This window comes from Hyla sarda, chromosome 2 (assembly GCF_029499605.1).
Source record: "Hyla sarda isolate aHylSar1 chromosome 2, aHylSar1.hap1, whole genome shotgun sequence".
Classification (NCBI taxonomy): Eukaryota; Metazoa; Chordata; class Amphibia; order Anura; family Hylidae; genus Hyla; species Hyla sarda.
The window spans coordinates 349,337,161-349,351,961 of NC_079190.1; the positions used below are offsets into that span (position 1 = coordinate 349,337,161).

Consider the following 14,801-nt stretch of genomic DNA (forward strand, 5'->3'; position numbering starts at 1 on the left):
GAAAATACTATAATATTGTGGGACTGTAGTGATTTTAGACACTAGATATATACCTATCCCTAATATCTACAGAGAATTTGGAAAGTTTCCAGATTGTGACCTTGTGGTAAAATAAAAATCTATTGAGTGGCCCAGCCAGAGCCCTGATTTCTCTGGAGAGTCCTGAAAATGGCATCCACCAATGTACCCTATCCAACCCGACAGAGCTTAAGAGGATCTTCAGAGAAAAATCTCAGAAAATCCCCAAATTCAGGTGTGCAAACCTTGTGGCTTGATACCCAAGAAGACTGGTGGCTTTAATCTCTGCCAAATGTGCTTTAACTAAGTACTGAGTAGAATATCTGAATTAGGGGTTAAAGGGGTACTCCGCCCATAGACATCTTATCCCCTATCCCAGTAGACAGACCCCGGCGATCTCTGGCACAACACCCCGGCGTTTCGAATTTATGTTCAGAACGACGGATTCGGGCGTCCGTAGTCGTGACGTCACATCCCCTCCATTGATGTCCAGCTGCCGGACCCTGTGCGATCAGATATCTTACCCAAAGGATAGTAGAAAAGATGTCTAGGGGTGGAGAACCCCTTTAAGTCCTGAGGAAAAAAAAGTGTGGGAACCTACCCAGCCACGCAATATCCACACCCTAAACGATGGCCCTAACCACTCCCTTAGCCATGCCCAAGCATGCCTAGACCCCTTCTTTACATATCCAATATCCTCTCACAGCTGTTCATAACACAGCACATATGCCCTGTCAACACTTTACACATTGTATTGATATATTGATATGCAAAAGATAGCCTAGGCACTGCAAGATATGGAATGTTATATTCAATGAATTAATGGTACTACTGCTTAAACCCGCTAGGGGTGGTACTGCATGTTAATGTAGAGCCCACCTCATGGTAATCAACAAATGAATTGTAGAAAAACTCAATGCACTCACCCAGTTATGCAGTTCATGCTTTATTTCTTGTTAAAAGCTGGATATCCACAAAGATGTAAGCGGTGCGGTAGCTGCACACCTCCCTGCCGCACCGCTTACCTGTTTGTGGATTTGCTTCCCCAAGCCAGGGTGGATATCCAGCTTTTAACAAGAAATAAAGCATAAAGAAAATAACTGGTTGAGTGCTTTGCATTTTTCTACAATTCTTTTGTTGATTACTTTATACATTGATTCGCCACTTCATAGAGAATGAATTGCATGGCACCTCAATTATGATAATTGGGGATCCAGCAGGCAGACCCCCCACTGATCACCTAATTAACCTCTATTCTGTGGATGGGGAGTACTTTTAAAATTGGGGGGATACTTCTTTAACAGCAATAATTTTGTCAGCCTGTCAACTGAATTTAGGAGGTGACAGATTGATAAAAACCGCTATTATACAATCTGTCATGGTAATAAGTGAGGGTGGCTCAATTACTGATGCCCCTTAATAATGCCTAAACAATACTGCACATTAAAACTGCTGCCATTACCACTACAGATGATATAAGTGATTACAGTGCAGTTACATTCAGTGACTTACAGTAACCTCTTCTTAGGTCAGAGTCATTCACTTGCCAGACAACATTTTTAGGCTCTACACTTTTCCAACACCTATAGTGCTCCACCCAGTAATAATCCCGCCTTGGTGTCACACACAGCAGAGTAGGTAGATTGGTGGGTTGAAGAAGAGTAGGCAGGTTCCCAGCATTAGGTAGTAAGATCGCTCCAGTAGGTAGTTTCCCTCATTACATAGGTACCCCAAATAGATAGGTCCCCTCAGTAGGTAAGCCCCTCCCCTATAGATAGCTGCCCCAGTAGTTAGGTCTCTCTTTAGATAGCTGCCCCCTATAGGTTGTTTCCCTTATAGAGAGTTGCCCATGTAGATAGATTCCACTTGGAGGTAAGCCCCATGTAGAAACTTCCTGTAAGTAGGTCCCTTGTAGATAGTTACCCCCTGTAAGTAGTAGCCCCCTGTAGGTAGTAGCCCATTGTAGCACCAAAACTCAACCTTCTCAACCAGGTCCCGCACAGTCTACAGCATGGCCTATCCTCTTCCTCCTCTGGTCTGCAAGCACACAATGACGTAATTTATCTGCATAATGCTGCCAGCAGCCACATAGTGAGTTATAGTGAGTTATAGGGCAAGGAGCCAATGGCTCTCCACTTAATTGCAGGGTATGTGGGGGTAGTTCAAGGACTGCACGATATTACATCAATATAGGAAATGTCCCCCTGAAACTGGGATGGTTGGGAGGTATGGAAATGGTGTTCCTGCCATGGAAAAGGTGTGGTTCTAGCTGTCCGTATCAACTTTTCAATATAATCAGACCACAGGTGTGCACATACTGGGTGGCTTCCCTATGTCTTTCTCAGGGCTCCGTTTCCTGAGCACAATTAACTGTAAAATGTAGAAACAGACATACGACTGGGAATTGAACTTAAAAAGTTCTTTATCTCAATATTCATTCATATACAAACTTGCAACGAGATATACAGAACATAATCACCCGGTGCTCAATGAACTGTTCAATCCACTCGGTGTCTTCAGAACTCTCCATCCGAGACTTGCTGCTTGTTGGACGGTATGTTCCTGGCCATGTGGACGCTAATTCTGAGGGGGTGTGGAAAAGCTCGCTTGTATGCGAGCTGCTGGACGTTTCAGGAGTCTCCTCCCTTTCTCAACATAGTTCCTGTGAACCCACCACCACCTACTTATACAGGTACGTTTCTCGCGAGAATTCATTTCTATATACAAAGTAATATAAAATAATTAAAACCAGGGTTCTGATCGGACAGTATTTATAAGAACACATTAAAATTACAGCTTTCATTAATCCCTTTTGGGGCCAAAGAATCGAGACAATGCATCCAAAAGATACTGTTGATACCCTCTACCTCCTCCAGTATTAACCATTTTAACTCACTTATCTGATGCCCATTCTCTACAAAATGTCTAGCCAGACTTGTCTCCCCATATTTCTCTTTATTACCATAATCTACGGATACATTATCTCCATTTTCTTTTTAAACAACCTGATGGAACTTCTATGCTCATTTAGTCTAATTTTCATTGAACGAACCGTCTGTCCCACGTATGTCATTCCACATGGACATTTTAACATATACACAACCTGTTTGGAATCACATGTATGAAAACCTTTTAGTTTGATTTTATTCCCACGTGAAGGATGTACTACATTGTCACCCCTAATTATACTGCTGCAATTTTGGCATGACCTACATGGGAACGTCCCTACTTTCTGTGTTTTTAGAAATGATTGTCTAGTCTCTTTTTTTCTCTGTTATATCTGCCCTAATCAAATGATTAGCTATGGATTTCTTTTTTCTATATATAAATCTCGGTTTTTGTCTAAACAAACATCCATATTTTTCATCTGCTTTAAGTAAATTCCAATATTTGTTCACCACCCTTCTTATCAGTTTAGAGTGACCGTCATATGTCGATGTATATGTAAAGCTTCTATCTTTATTCTTTTTCTTCATTCTATTTTTCTTTCTCAATTCTTCCCTAGGGATTTGATCTACCTCTTCTGCTGTCTTAACTAGTTCTTTTTCTTCATAACCTCTTTGGGCAAACTTCCTAATTAGCATCTCTTTATTTTTAATATATTCCTCTTCTGTACTACAAATTCTTTTAGCCCGTATCATTTGACCTTTTGGTATTCCTCTGAATACCTGTGGGGCATGGCCACTGTTTTTATGTAATAAATTATTACGGTCACTCTTCTTGGGAAAAAAGAGAGGTCTCAAACTTATTTCCTCCATAACGCACCTCTACATCCAAATAATGTTTGTTTAGACAAAAACCGAGATTTATATATAGAAAAAATAAATCCATAGCTAATCATTTGATTAGGGCAGATATAACAGAGAAAAAAGAGACTAGACAATCCTTTCTAAAAACACAGAAAGTAGGGACGTTCCCATGTAGGTCATGCCAAAATTGCAGCAGTATAATTAGGGGTGACAATGTAATACATCCTTCACGTGGGAATAAAATCAAACTAAAAGGTTTTCATCCATGCGATTCCAAACAGGTTGTGTATATGTTAAAATGTCCATGTGGAATGACATACGTGGGACAGATGGTTCGTGCAATGAAAATTAGACTAAATGAGCATGGAAATTCCATCAGGTTGTTTAAAAAGAAAATGGAGAATGGAGATAATGTATCCGGAGATTATGGTAATAAAGAGAAATATGGGGACACAAGTCTGGCTAGACATTTTGTAGAGAATGGGCATCAGATAAGTGAGTTGAAATGGTTAATACTGGAGGAGGTAGAGGGTATCAATAGTGTCTTTTGGATGCATTGTCTTGATTCTTTGGCCCCAAAAGGGACTAATGAAAGCTGTAATTTTAATGTGTTCTTATGAATACTGTCCGATCAGAACCCTGGTTTTAATTATTTTATATTACTTTGTATATAGAAATGAATTCTCACGAGAAACGTACCTGTATAAGTAGGTGGTGGTGGATTCACAGGAACTATGTTGAGAAAGGGAGGAGACTCCTGAAACGTCCAGCAGCTCGCATGTTGGCGAGCTTTTCCACACCCCCTCAGAATTAGCGTCCACATGGCCAGGAACATACCGTCCAACAAGTATCAAGTCTGGGATGGAAGGTTCTGAAGACACCGAGTGGATTGATCTCTGAACAGTTCATTGAGCACCGGGTGATTATGTTCTGTATATCTCGTTGCAAGTTTGTATATGAATGAATATTGAGATAAAGAACTTTTTAAGTGCAATTCCCAGTCGTATGTCTGTTTCTACATTTTGTGGTTCTAGCTGTACCAGTGGTGCTGCCTCTTTTCTTTTTGTTGTGTGACTCAATATTAGGTATTATTGTTAGAAATTCTTCATTTAGAATAATGTTACAATTTTTTTTTATTTTTAGTAGTGGACTCAGCAACTACAGGCAGGCACAGACTGACAATCTTCTGGGGTAGGCAGATTCCCAGAGGGATGCTCAGTACCTTGATTTAGTGGGCCACTGATCCTAAATGTTTACACAGCAACAGGCTACCGCCCCTACATCTGCCTCCTGAGTCCTGACACAAACATACAGCACCAGCCACTGTATCAACCTGTTAGGATTCTCAGGACCTGTGTGCATGGCAGCTGCAGCATCACATACAGTCAATGGTCTTAAAACTCCTGACAGGTGAACAGAAGCAAAAGTGTCAGTAGCACCTGGTGTATGGGACACATCTGCCTCCTCCCTGTACTGGCTCCTCCTACTGATCACATGTGCCTTCTCTTCAGTCACAGGGGAGATCACGTGGGGGAGAGGACAAGCTGAGGGGGAGTTCTGTTGTGTGACTTCTATGTGAGGGTAGGACACCTGTGACTATTGTGTTTGTGTGTGGGGGGAAAGCAACCAGGCCCTATAGTCCACAGGGCCCAAAGGCCCCCTGTCACATATGGCAGCAGTGGCCTTTACCACCTATACTCAGTTCAGAAAACTGGCGATGTCGCATGAAGATCGCAGTCTCGGAATTCAATTGTATTGGTGTCTTTAAGACGTTGATACAATTAATTAAATAATTAAGTCAGTTAGGGTATATTACTATTGTATGGGGTTACAAGAGGTGAATTAATATTGTGTGGGGTACAAAGGTAACATTACTTTTGTATGGTGGTACAAAGGGGAAAATATCTATTGTATGGGGGCACAAAGGGAGGCATTACTCAAAAAAGAACATAACAATGGTATGGTGGCGCAAGAGGGACCTTACTTTTTAAGGATGCAAAAAGGAAGGCATTAGTGGGTAGATAGCAAAAAAAAGGGTAATTCCTATATGAGGGCACAAAGCTTTAAGGATGCTAGTTATTGTAAGAACATCTGGTTCACTAGAAAAAGCTACTTATATTAAAGTGTACCTGTCGTTAACAAAAACTTTTTATATAAAGAACATAATACCAATATATGTATATTTGTAATATACATTGGTTAAAAAATGTGTGTATTTCTATCCCTACAGCTACCTGGAAGTGTGGTTGGACACTGAGGAAAAGTAGGGCTCTGTGCACTGAGGACAAGCAGGGCTCTGTGCACTGAGGACAAGCAGGGCTCTGTGCACTGAGGACAAGCAGAGCTTTGTGCACTGAGGACAAGCAGGGCTCTGTACACTGAGGACAAGCAGGGCTCTGTACACTGAGGAGATGCAGTGAGGCTCTGTGACATGCTCCCAGCACACACATCAGGATGATTGACAAGCCAGGAGCCTGCACAGAGCCCTGCATTTTCTGACCTCACTTCCTGTATTTGGACTCCTCATAGAGACACAGAGGCAATAGCTGCAGGGACAAATAAAATATCAACATTTTTTAACCAATGTATATGACAAATATACATAAAATAGTATTATCTACATTGTAACAAGAGAGAAGTAGGATCAGCTCACCCAGCGTAGACCCAATGCAGCATGGACAGGTGCAGATTCACAGATATGCAATCAGGATAGGAGGAGGTCCAGCGCAGCAATATCAAACAGATATGCGGTTTATTTTATCATGCAAGACGCATACAGGACAGGCATGGAGTTGACGGGTTTCGGCTGGTGACACCCGGCCTTACTCATGAGTAAGGCCAGGCGTCACCGGCCGAAACGCGTCACATTATATTAAAAGTTTTTAAGTTTTTGTTAATGACAGGTACACTTTAAAGTAGGTTGTGGATTGGGGTATTAGCTACTTATATTAAAGTAGGTTGTGGGTTGGGGTATTCTTCATATTTACTTATCTAGGTTAGCCAGTGTGAAGATATTTTTCAATGTTTTTTCCCAAAAAAATATTTACAAAAGGAGTATTATTACTGTGTGGGGGCACAGAGGGGCACTGTTACTATGTGGAGGTGCTGTAACACTAATAAAAGTGCTATTACTATAACCATATAACTTGTTTTATACCTTATTTTATACTTATCCTTAGGCTAGGACTCCACTGAGATTTTTGCCCTGCGATTTTTGTGGCATAAAAACGCCAGAAAAACTGCCACAGTTTTCCCTGCGTTTTGGCGTTTTTTCTGGCGTTTTTACCTTTGTGTGGAATTTGCCTTTTTTGGCCCCTTTTGCTTTTTTATTTTTAAAATAGTTGGGTACGGATGCAGTAGGATGCAGTAGTTGGGTAAGGATGCAGTAGGGATGTAAAAATGTATTTAACTACATGTTTATTTTTTATAACAAAATTTTAATAATTTTTTTTATAAAGTGTGTGTGTGTTAAATTTTTTTTTTCCCTCCTTTTTTTCCACATTTTTTATGTAGTACTACTACTCCCAGCATGGAACAGACTGTTCCATGTTGGGAGTAGTAATACCTGTACTATAGACATATTGCCCCGGGTGTCAGTCTGACACCCAATGCGATCGTCCATAATATAGCAGAGATGTGGCTCTATACAGCGCTCACATCTATGCTCTATTCACATCACTGGCCGTTCATATTTTCCGCCCAGAGCTGTGATTGGCCGGATGGTTTCAGCCAATCACAGTTCTGAGGAAAAGATGAATGAGTGAGTGGCCGGCCCGGAGTACAGTGCACAGCAGGGATGCGAGCGATGTATACAGCCGCTCTGCATCTCTGCTATAGACAGGATGGTTACAGCGGATGTCAGTAGTGACCCCCACTGTGATGTGTCCTTAAGCAGGTACTCCTACTCCCAACATAGAGCACACTCTGCTCCATGCTGGGAGCTGTAGTATCTGCATTAATAGACAGATCGCTGCGAGTGTAACTTCTGACACCCACTGCGATCTGTCTATTAATGCAGGTACTACTGCTCCCAGCATGGAGCAGAGTGTACTCCATGTTGGGAGTAGTAGTACTTCTTGTAGTTAAGGAAAGATCACTGCGGGTATCACTCCTGACACCCCCTGTGATCCTCCTGTATAATGTAAAGATGCAGCGGCCGCTCTCCATTGGTCCCCTGCACGGCCGTATATATACACATATTACTATTTCTCACAGAGAGCTGTGATTGGCTGGAACCATCTGGCCAATTACAGCTCTGCAGGAAATATGAATATGTATATATATACACGTCAGTGCAGGGGACAAGAGAAGAGTGGCCGCCGCATCTATACATTATACAGGAGGATCGCAAGGGACCCTGGCGATCTGTCAATAAGTACAGGCAACTACTACTCCCATCATGGAACAGTGTGTTCCATGCTGGGAGTAGTAGTACTACCTAAAAAATGTAAAAAAAAAAAAAAAAGTGAAAAACACGCACACACTACATTTTTATTATTGTCGGCTACATTTTTAGTGCTTTACCCGCTCACATAAATTGATCCCTGTTTAAAAATGTATAAACATTTCGTAATAAAAAAGATACATTTCGTTTTTTATTATTTATTTTTTTATGGTACCCAATGAAATTTTTATAAAAAAGATATCTCCATAATTTTTTTGGATTGCTAAAGTCCAAAAAAGAATAACAACCGCCTGCAAAAACGCAAAATTTAAAACAAACATAGACCTCTATGGGAGGAAAACGCCACGATTTCAGGGCAAAAAACGCCAAAATAGGTTTCGTCGGGCATTTTGAAAATCCAGTCTCTCAGCCCAAAATTGCTGAAAAACACCAAAAGGATAAAAAAAAAAAAAAAACACCAAACCGAAAAACGCCAAGTGAATCTGACATTTTGCAGTTTACTATTGACTTGCAGCTAACATCTGGCCGCGGCGTTTTTAATGGCGTTTTTGCAAAAAAAAAACTCTGTGGAGTTCCAGCCTTATCCTGAGTTACAGCTTTTATTATAGTCCAGGGCTGCACCGAGCTGCTGACTTAAAGGGAATCTGTCATCAGTGTCACCCGCACTATTCTGTTGTTACAGGCTGGTAGTGCTAGTGACACTTATGATAATTACTTACCTATCCCCGATCCATGGTTATAGCAGGTTGGGCCGCTTAACAACAGCCGGAACCCGTGGCTAAAATATTAACCCTTTAGACGCGGCATTCAAAGTTGATTGCCGCGTCTAAAGTGAAAGTAAACTTTCCGGCTAGCTCAGTGGGCTGTTCGGGACCGCCGCAGCGAAATCACCATGTCCTGAACAGCTGGAGCACACAAGTAGGGCCCATACCTTCCTCCTGTGTGTCCGATCGCCGAATGACTGCTCCGTGCCTGAGATCCAGGCATGAGCATTCAAGCGGCAGAATCATTGATCAATGTTATCCTATGGGATAACAATGATCAATGTAAAAGATCAGTGTGTGCAGTGTTATAGTCCCCTATGGGAGCTATAACATTGCAAAAAAAAAGTGGGAAAAAAAGTCAATAAATATCATTTAACCCCTTCCCTAATAAAAGTTTCAATCACCCACATTTTCCCATAAAAAATAAAAAAAACTGTAAATAAAAATAAACATATGTGGTATCGCCGCGTGTGGAAATGTCCGAATTATAAAAATATATCATTAATTAAACCGCACGGTCCATAGCGTATGCGCAAAAAAATTCAAAAGTCCAAAATAGCGTATTTTTGGTCATTTTTTATATCATGAAAAAATGAATAAAAAGCGATCAAAAAGTCCGATCAATACAAAAATGGTACTGTTGGCCCTCATACTGCCTCGTATGCGGAAAAATAAAAATGTTATAGGGGACAATTTTAAACGTATTAAATTTTGTGCATGTATTTATTCTTTTTTTTCTGAAGTACGACAAAATCAAACCTACATAAATAGTGTATCATTTTAATCATATGGACCTACAGAATAAAGAGAAGGTGTAATTTTTACCGAAAAATGTGCTGCGTAGAAACGGAAGCCCTCAAAATTTACAAAATGGCGTTTTTTTTCTCCAATTTTTTCGCACAATGTTTTTATTTTTCTGTTTCGCTGTAGATTTGGTAAAATGACTGATGTCATTACAAAGTAGAATTGGTGGCACAAAAAATAAGCCATCATATGGATTTTTAGGTGTAAAATTTAAAGAATTATGATTTTTTAAAGGTAAGGAGTAAAAAACAAAAGTGCAAAAACGGAAAAACCCTGAGTCCTTAAGGGGTTAATTGGGCGGCAGGCTTGGTGCAGGGGTGGCACTCCAGAAGTACGCTGATGTCACCACTGCAGCTTCGTCACTCGACCTGGCTGCGAGCAGGCTTGAGGAAGCAGCAGCGGTGACATCAGCGTACACCTGGAGCTCCACCTGTGCACCAAGCCTGCCACCCTGAATAAGGAAGAAAACGGTCGAACGGAGCGATGGATAGGGGATAGGTAAGTATGATTATCATCAGTGTCACCAGCACCATCCGCCTGTAATCTCAGCAGAACTGTGAATGCAGTTGTGGACTGTAATATAACAATGTTCTACAGTATGTATAATATATATTTTGTAATGACAATTGTCCAGTGCAACTTGCCTAAGGTATGGGGTTGTTGTTAATCCATTTGATCAGGGCTTTAGAAAGCTGCTGTTCCCATTTGCATAGCACAACTTGCATAATCAGAGAGAATGGTAAGTCTATTTATTACAGTAAAATACTGCATTCTCTAGGCTTCCATAAAATACTGCTGTTTAATATTCTAAGAAACATTCCTGCAGTGTACAAATAATGAACTAAAACAGGTTAAATTCCATAAATGACTAAGAGCTGGCACTGACGTGTTTGTTTTATACCTCACATGGCAGGATGTGGCAGAAAAAGTGTACATTTTATTATGTGGAAGAACTCAAAATAGTCCTAACAGAGCTATCTGTAAAATGCATTATCATGAATCCCCAGCATAGTGCACTACAGAAGGAAAACAGAATGTCTTCTGGTGGCTGGTAAAGAAGTAGTTCCTCCTCAAATAATATACCCAGTGGGTACATGGAATACACTACATAATATACTAATGACCATGAAGTTATTTAACTCTCTATAATGAACTGTTATATCCAAAGACTATGATGTGGAAAGGAAATTAGAGCTGTAAGGACACTAGACATTGTAAGAACATCTAGTTCATCTGAGAAATACAATAACCCTCCTAACATAACCCAAGTGTGAATAAGATTGCGGTTTACCATAGCATTGCCTTTAGTCATGCACATATAGTGCTGCCGACATGTAAATTAACAAACATGTCAAAAGTTGTGATCGGTTAGGGACTCAGTGCTAGAACCCTCTCCGATAATTAATTACAGCTGGTTGAAGCACTCGGCAGCGTGCTTCACTCCCTGGCCTGGCACTCATTGTAGGAGTTGGTCTCTCACTATAATCAAGCCCGTCTTCTGTAATCAGTTGGACTGAATGCTGAGCCTGGCTATATCTAACAACAGGAAGGGGGTCGCAGCTCTGAGACCCCAACCAATGTTAACTTTTCGCATGTACGATATGTCAAAAGTTCAGATAGTATTAATAATGATTTAACATCACAATCTTTTTTAGCTACTTAGCTATGTTAAAATAGGTTGTGGGTGGAGGCATTTTTACTTATCTGGATTAGCCAATGTGGATATACATTTCAGTGTTTATGCCCAAAAAAATGACTGTAGCAGAGATACTGTTCATTTATAGATGGTAGGGTGGTTAAAGGGGTATTCCAGTTTTTTTTTTCCATTTGACTATGCTACAGGGGCTGTAAAGTTAGCATAGTTCATAATATAGTGTCTATAATTGTGTGTGATGGTTTTCTCACAATTCTTCTGTGTTTTTTGCCCCAATGTTTATTTTTATCAGCATACAAAATGACTGTCATCCCAGGTTGCAGTGCGGCCTAAGATATTAAATCACTAGTCAAGGGATCAGAGGAAGCCTGTCTTTGCTTCAATGGGTGGAGCAACCGCTGGGTGGGAGGGAGATCATTCTGCAAAGAATTGTAGTTTTGCAACAGCAGGAGGCACCCTGGTTAGAAAACACTGGTCTATTGCATTGAAGTGAGCACAGGTGTTTTTCAATGGGTGGGGTGGCTGATGTGTGGGGGGAAGAAAAGTCACCTCACACTTACAAACAAGGAATCATGGGACTTGTACTTGAAGGGAGAGAACTCCAACAGGAAATAGCCAGTTCACAAAAAGATAGCCACACTATTATGGTTGACTTAGAACATAGCCGTTTAGCTCCAAGACAAACACAGATCCTTCCTAAGCGTGTCCATTACTGTCTGTCGAGTAAGTACTGAAATCACTTTATGGTGGATAACCCCTTTAATGACACCAAATGCTGATGGAGTTATGAAGCCTCCCAAGCAGAGATCTCAGCACTGTGAGACCCCAGTAATGTCACTTAAAGAGTATGACAAGGAGAACAGGATTTATAGACAATGCAGTCACTGTGAGCATACAAGGTCAATGTTATATTGCTGTACTTCTTTAAAGAGGTTATACAACCTTTTATATTTGATTATTTTTTTTCTTCAGATAGGCCGTCAATATCAGATCAGTGGGGGTCTGACACCTGGCACCCCGACAATTAGGTTTTTGAAGAGGCCAGAGCACACATGTGAATTAATTTATTTATAACATTATATTCTGTTCACTCATCAGTGGCAATGTATTAAAAAAATATGGTTATAAAAAAAGTAATCTGGTATCAGGAATAAACTTTTATCAGTATATATTAATAACAATTGTTCAAGGAGGCCATAGTAACCTAAAGATAACCTTTTTTAATAATGATAATAATATTATTATTAATAAAATTAATAATAATTATAATATTTATTCATATAGCGCCAATACATTCTGCAGCATTTACAATTCATAATATGCCCTATTTCGTTTGGACTCCTCTATATGCAAGAGAGAGCAGACAGCCTCTTAGAAACAGTGGTCTATGCTTTGGTGGATTCGAGAATGGCTGGCCATAATTCTGAATGGCTGCATGTAATACAACATTTATCTCGAAAAGACAGCAGTGATAGGAAAGTAATGCTATTAACATCATGTCTCATACTTTCTTAAAACATATACTTTTGGGGTGTTGCCTGAATATACTTCTGAAAAAAGGCTCTGACATAGGCCACTGTTAGCTGATTGCTATGACAACTTCAATCCTTAGAGGGAATCTGCCATCAGAGTCACCCACGCTTTCCTGTTGGTACAGGCAGGTAGTGCGGGTGACACTCAGAGGCATAACTTGTAGCTTCTGGGCCCGATGCTAAATCTGCAATAGGGCTCCATGTGCCATTTATAATACTGGTCTCTTATGGGGCAGATGTGCTATGGGGCCCCCTAGGGCACCAGGGCCCTGGTGCGATTGCTACCTCTACTGCTCCTATAGCTACGCCCCTGGTGACACTGATTATAATGATACTTACCTACCCCCGATCCATGATCCCATTTGTGGTATCTTCTTTAATCCGGCGGCAGGCTTGGGGAAGCAGCAGCGCTGACTCCACTGTGCTTCTGCCATGCAACAAGCCTGCTGCCGGATTAAAGAAGATAACAGAAAAATGGGACCACGGATGGGGGGTAAGTATCATTATATTCAGGGTCGCCCGCACTACCAGCTTGTACCAACAGGTTAGTGCAGGTGACACTAATGACAGATTCCTGTTATAGAGACTATCTTAAAGGAAAATTGTCAGCCAGGTTCACACACACTATAGACTGGGTTATAGTTTGGGTGAACAGAATTTTAATGAGGGGTCACTTACTTATTTTGGTCCTCTAGCTGCCGAGATATTTTCCTGTAAAGTTCCGGTATTTCTTCCATGGCTAGCGCTATAAAGGCGTTGCCCCCTCCAGCTGAAAGCCTCTGCCTCCCGGAGTCAAGGTCCTAAGCTTCTGCCTGCCGGAGTAAAGGTCCTTCAACTTCAAGTCCTAGTGACGTGGAGTCATAGGTCTTGTGAGCACAGCGCTCTGACTACAGACCGCATGCGTCGGATGATTTGAAACAGCAGAGTGCTCTCCTAGAGCTCTCACTTCATCGGGACGCGAATTTACAGGAAAATATTTCTGCAGCCAGAGGACCAAAATAAGTAAGTGACCCCTCGTTAGAACCCTATTCACCCACACTATGGCCCAGTGTATTGGGTTTAGTGTGGGTGAACCTGGCTGGCAATTTTCCTCTAATGAGACAAGCCCTTTAGGGCTCATCGACACTACGGACATTCAGCTAGCTGAATTCCACTGGCTGAATTTCGTTTGCAGCAGGCAGTCTGAACACAGCAGCAGAATATAATTTAAAACAATGGGACTCTGCTGTTAGCCGGTGGAATGTCCGCAGTGTAGACGAGCCTTTAAGAGGAAAGCATGAAACAAATCTAACTGATAGAAAGGGAATAGAAGGTTGAAAAATTCAGAGCTTAGTTTGGTTGGGTGGGGGTGACAAAGTGGTGCCTAGCCCCGTGTTACTTCAGAACCTATAACAGCTGCATGAGCTGCTCACTAAGAGCTGTAGAGTCCTGTAGAGAGCTATATTCGGATCTCAGGCAGTCTATGTGTCACTTGGAAATCCTTGCCTGTAAAAATAGCCTGGGCTACTCCCAACAACAGAAGCTGAATGTTACACATTTTTTTTCTCACTCTGAGGTCTTAGTCTGTTTTCATCACATGATCACTGCAAAAATGTTTTGCTTATCTAGAAATCTATCAAAGCGATAAGAATAAGGCCTCATAATCAACATGGTATCTACTTTCCATAACATATCATAACACCAATAAATTAAATATAATGTAAACTGATCAAGTTCTCATGTTTCATTTAACATTTTTGTACAGTTGTGAGACAAGATATTAAACCCTTTGGAATCTGGATTTCTGTATGAAATGTTTATAAGTGATCTTTGTGTTTCTAATAAGTAAAAAGACTAAGGGGGACATTTATCATTGTTACTTTGGTAAGCAAGTTT

The 14,801-nt window shown here is 40.9% G+C and overlaps 1 protein-coding gene across 2 annotated transcripts in view; it reads right to left on the reverse strand.

The window, feature by feature from the left end:
• The window catches only part of TSPAN2 (tetraspanin 2), a 230,301-nt gene that overhangs the window by 115,774 nt on the left and 99,726 nt on the right, over window positions 1–14,801 (reverse strand). The window lies entirely within an intron of this gene.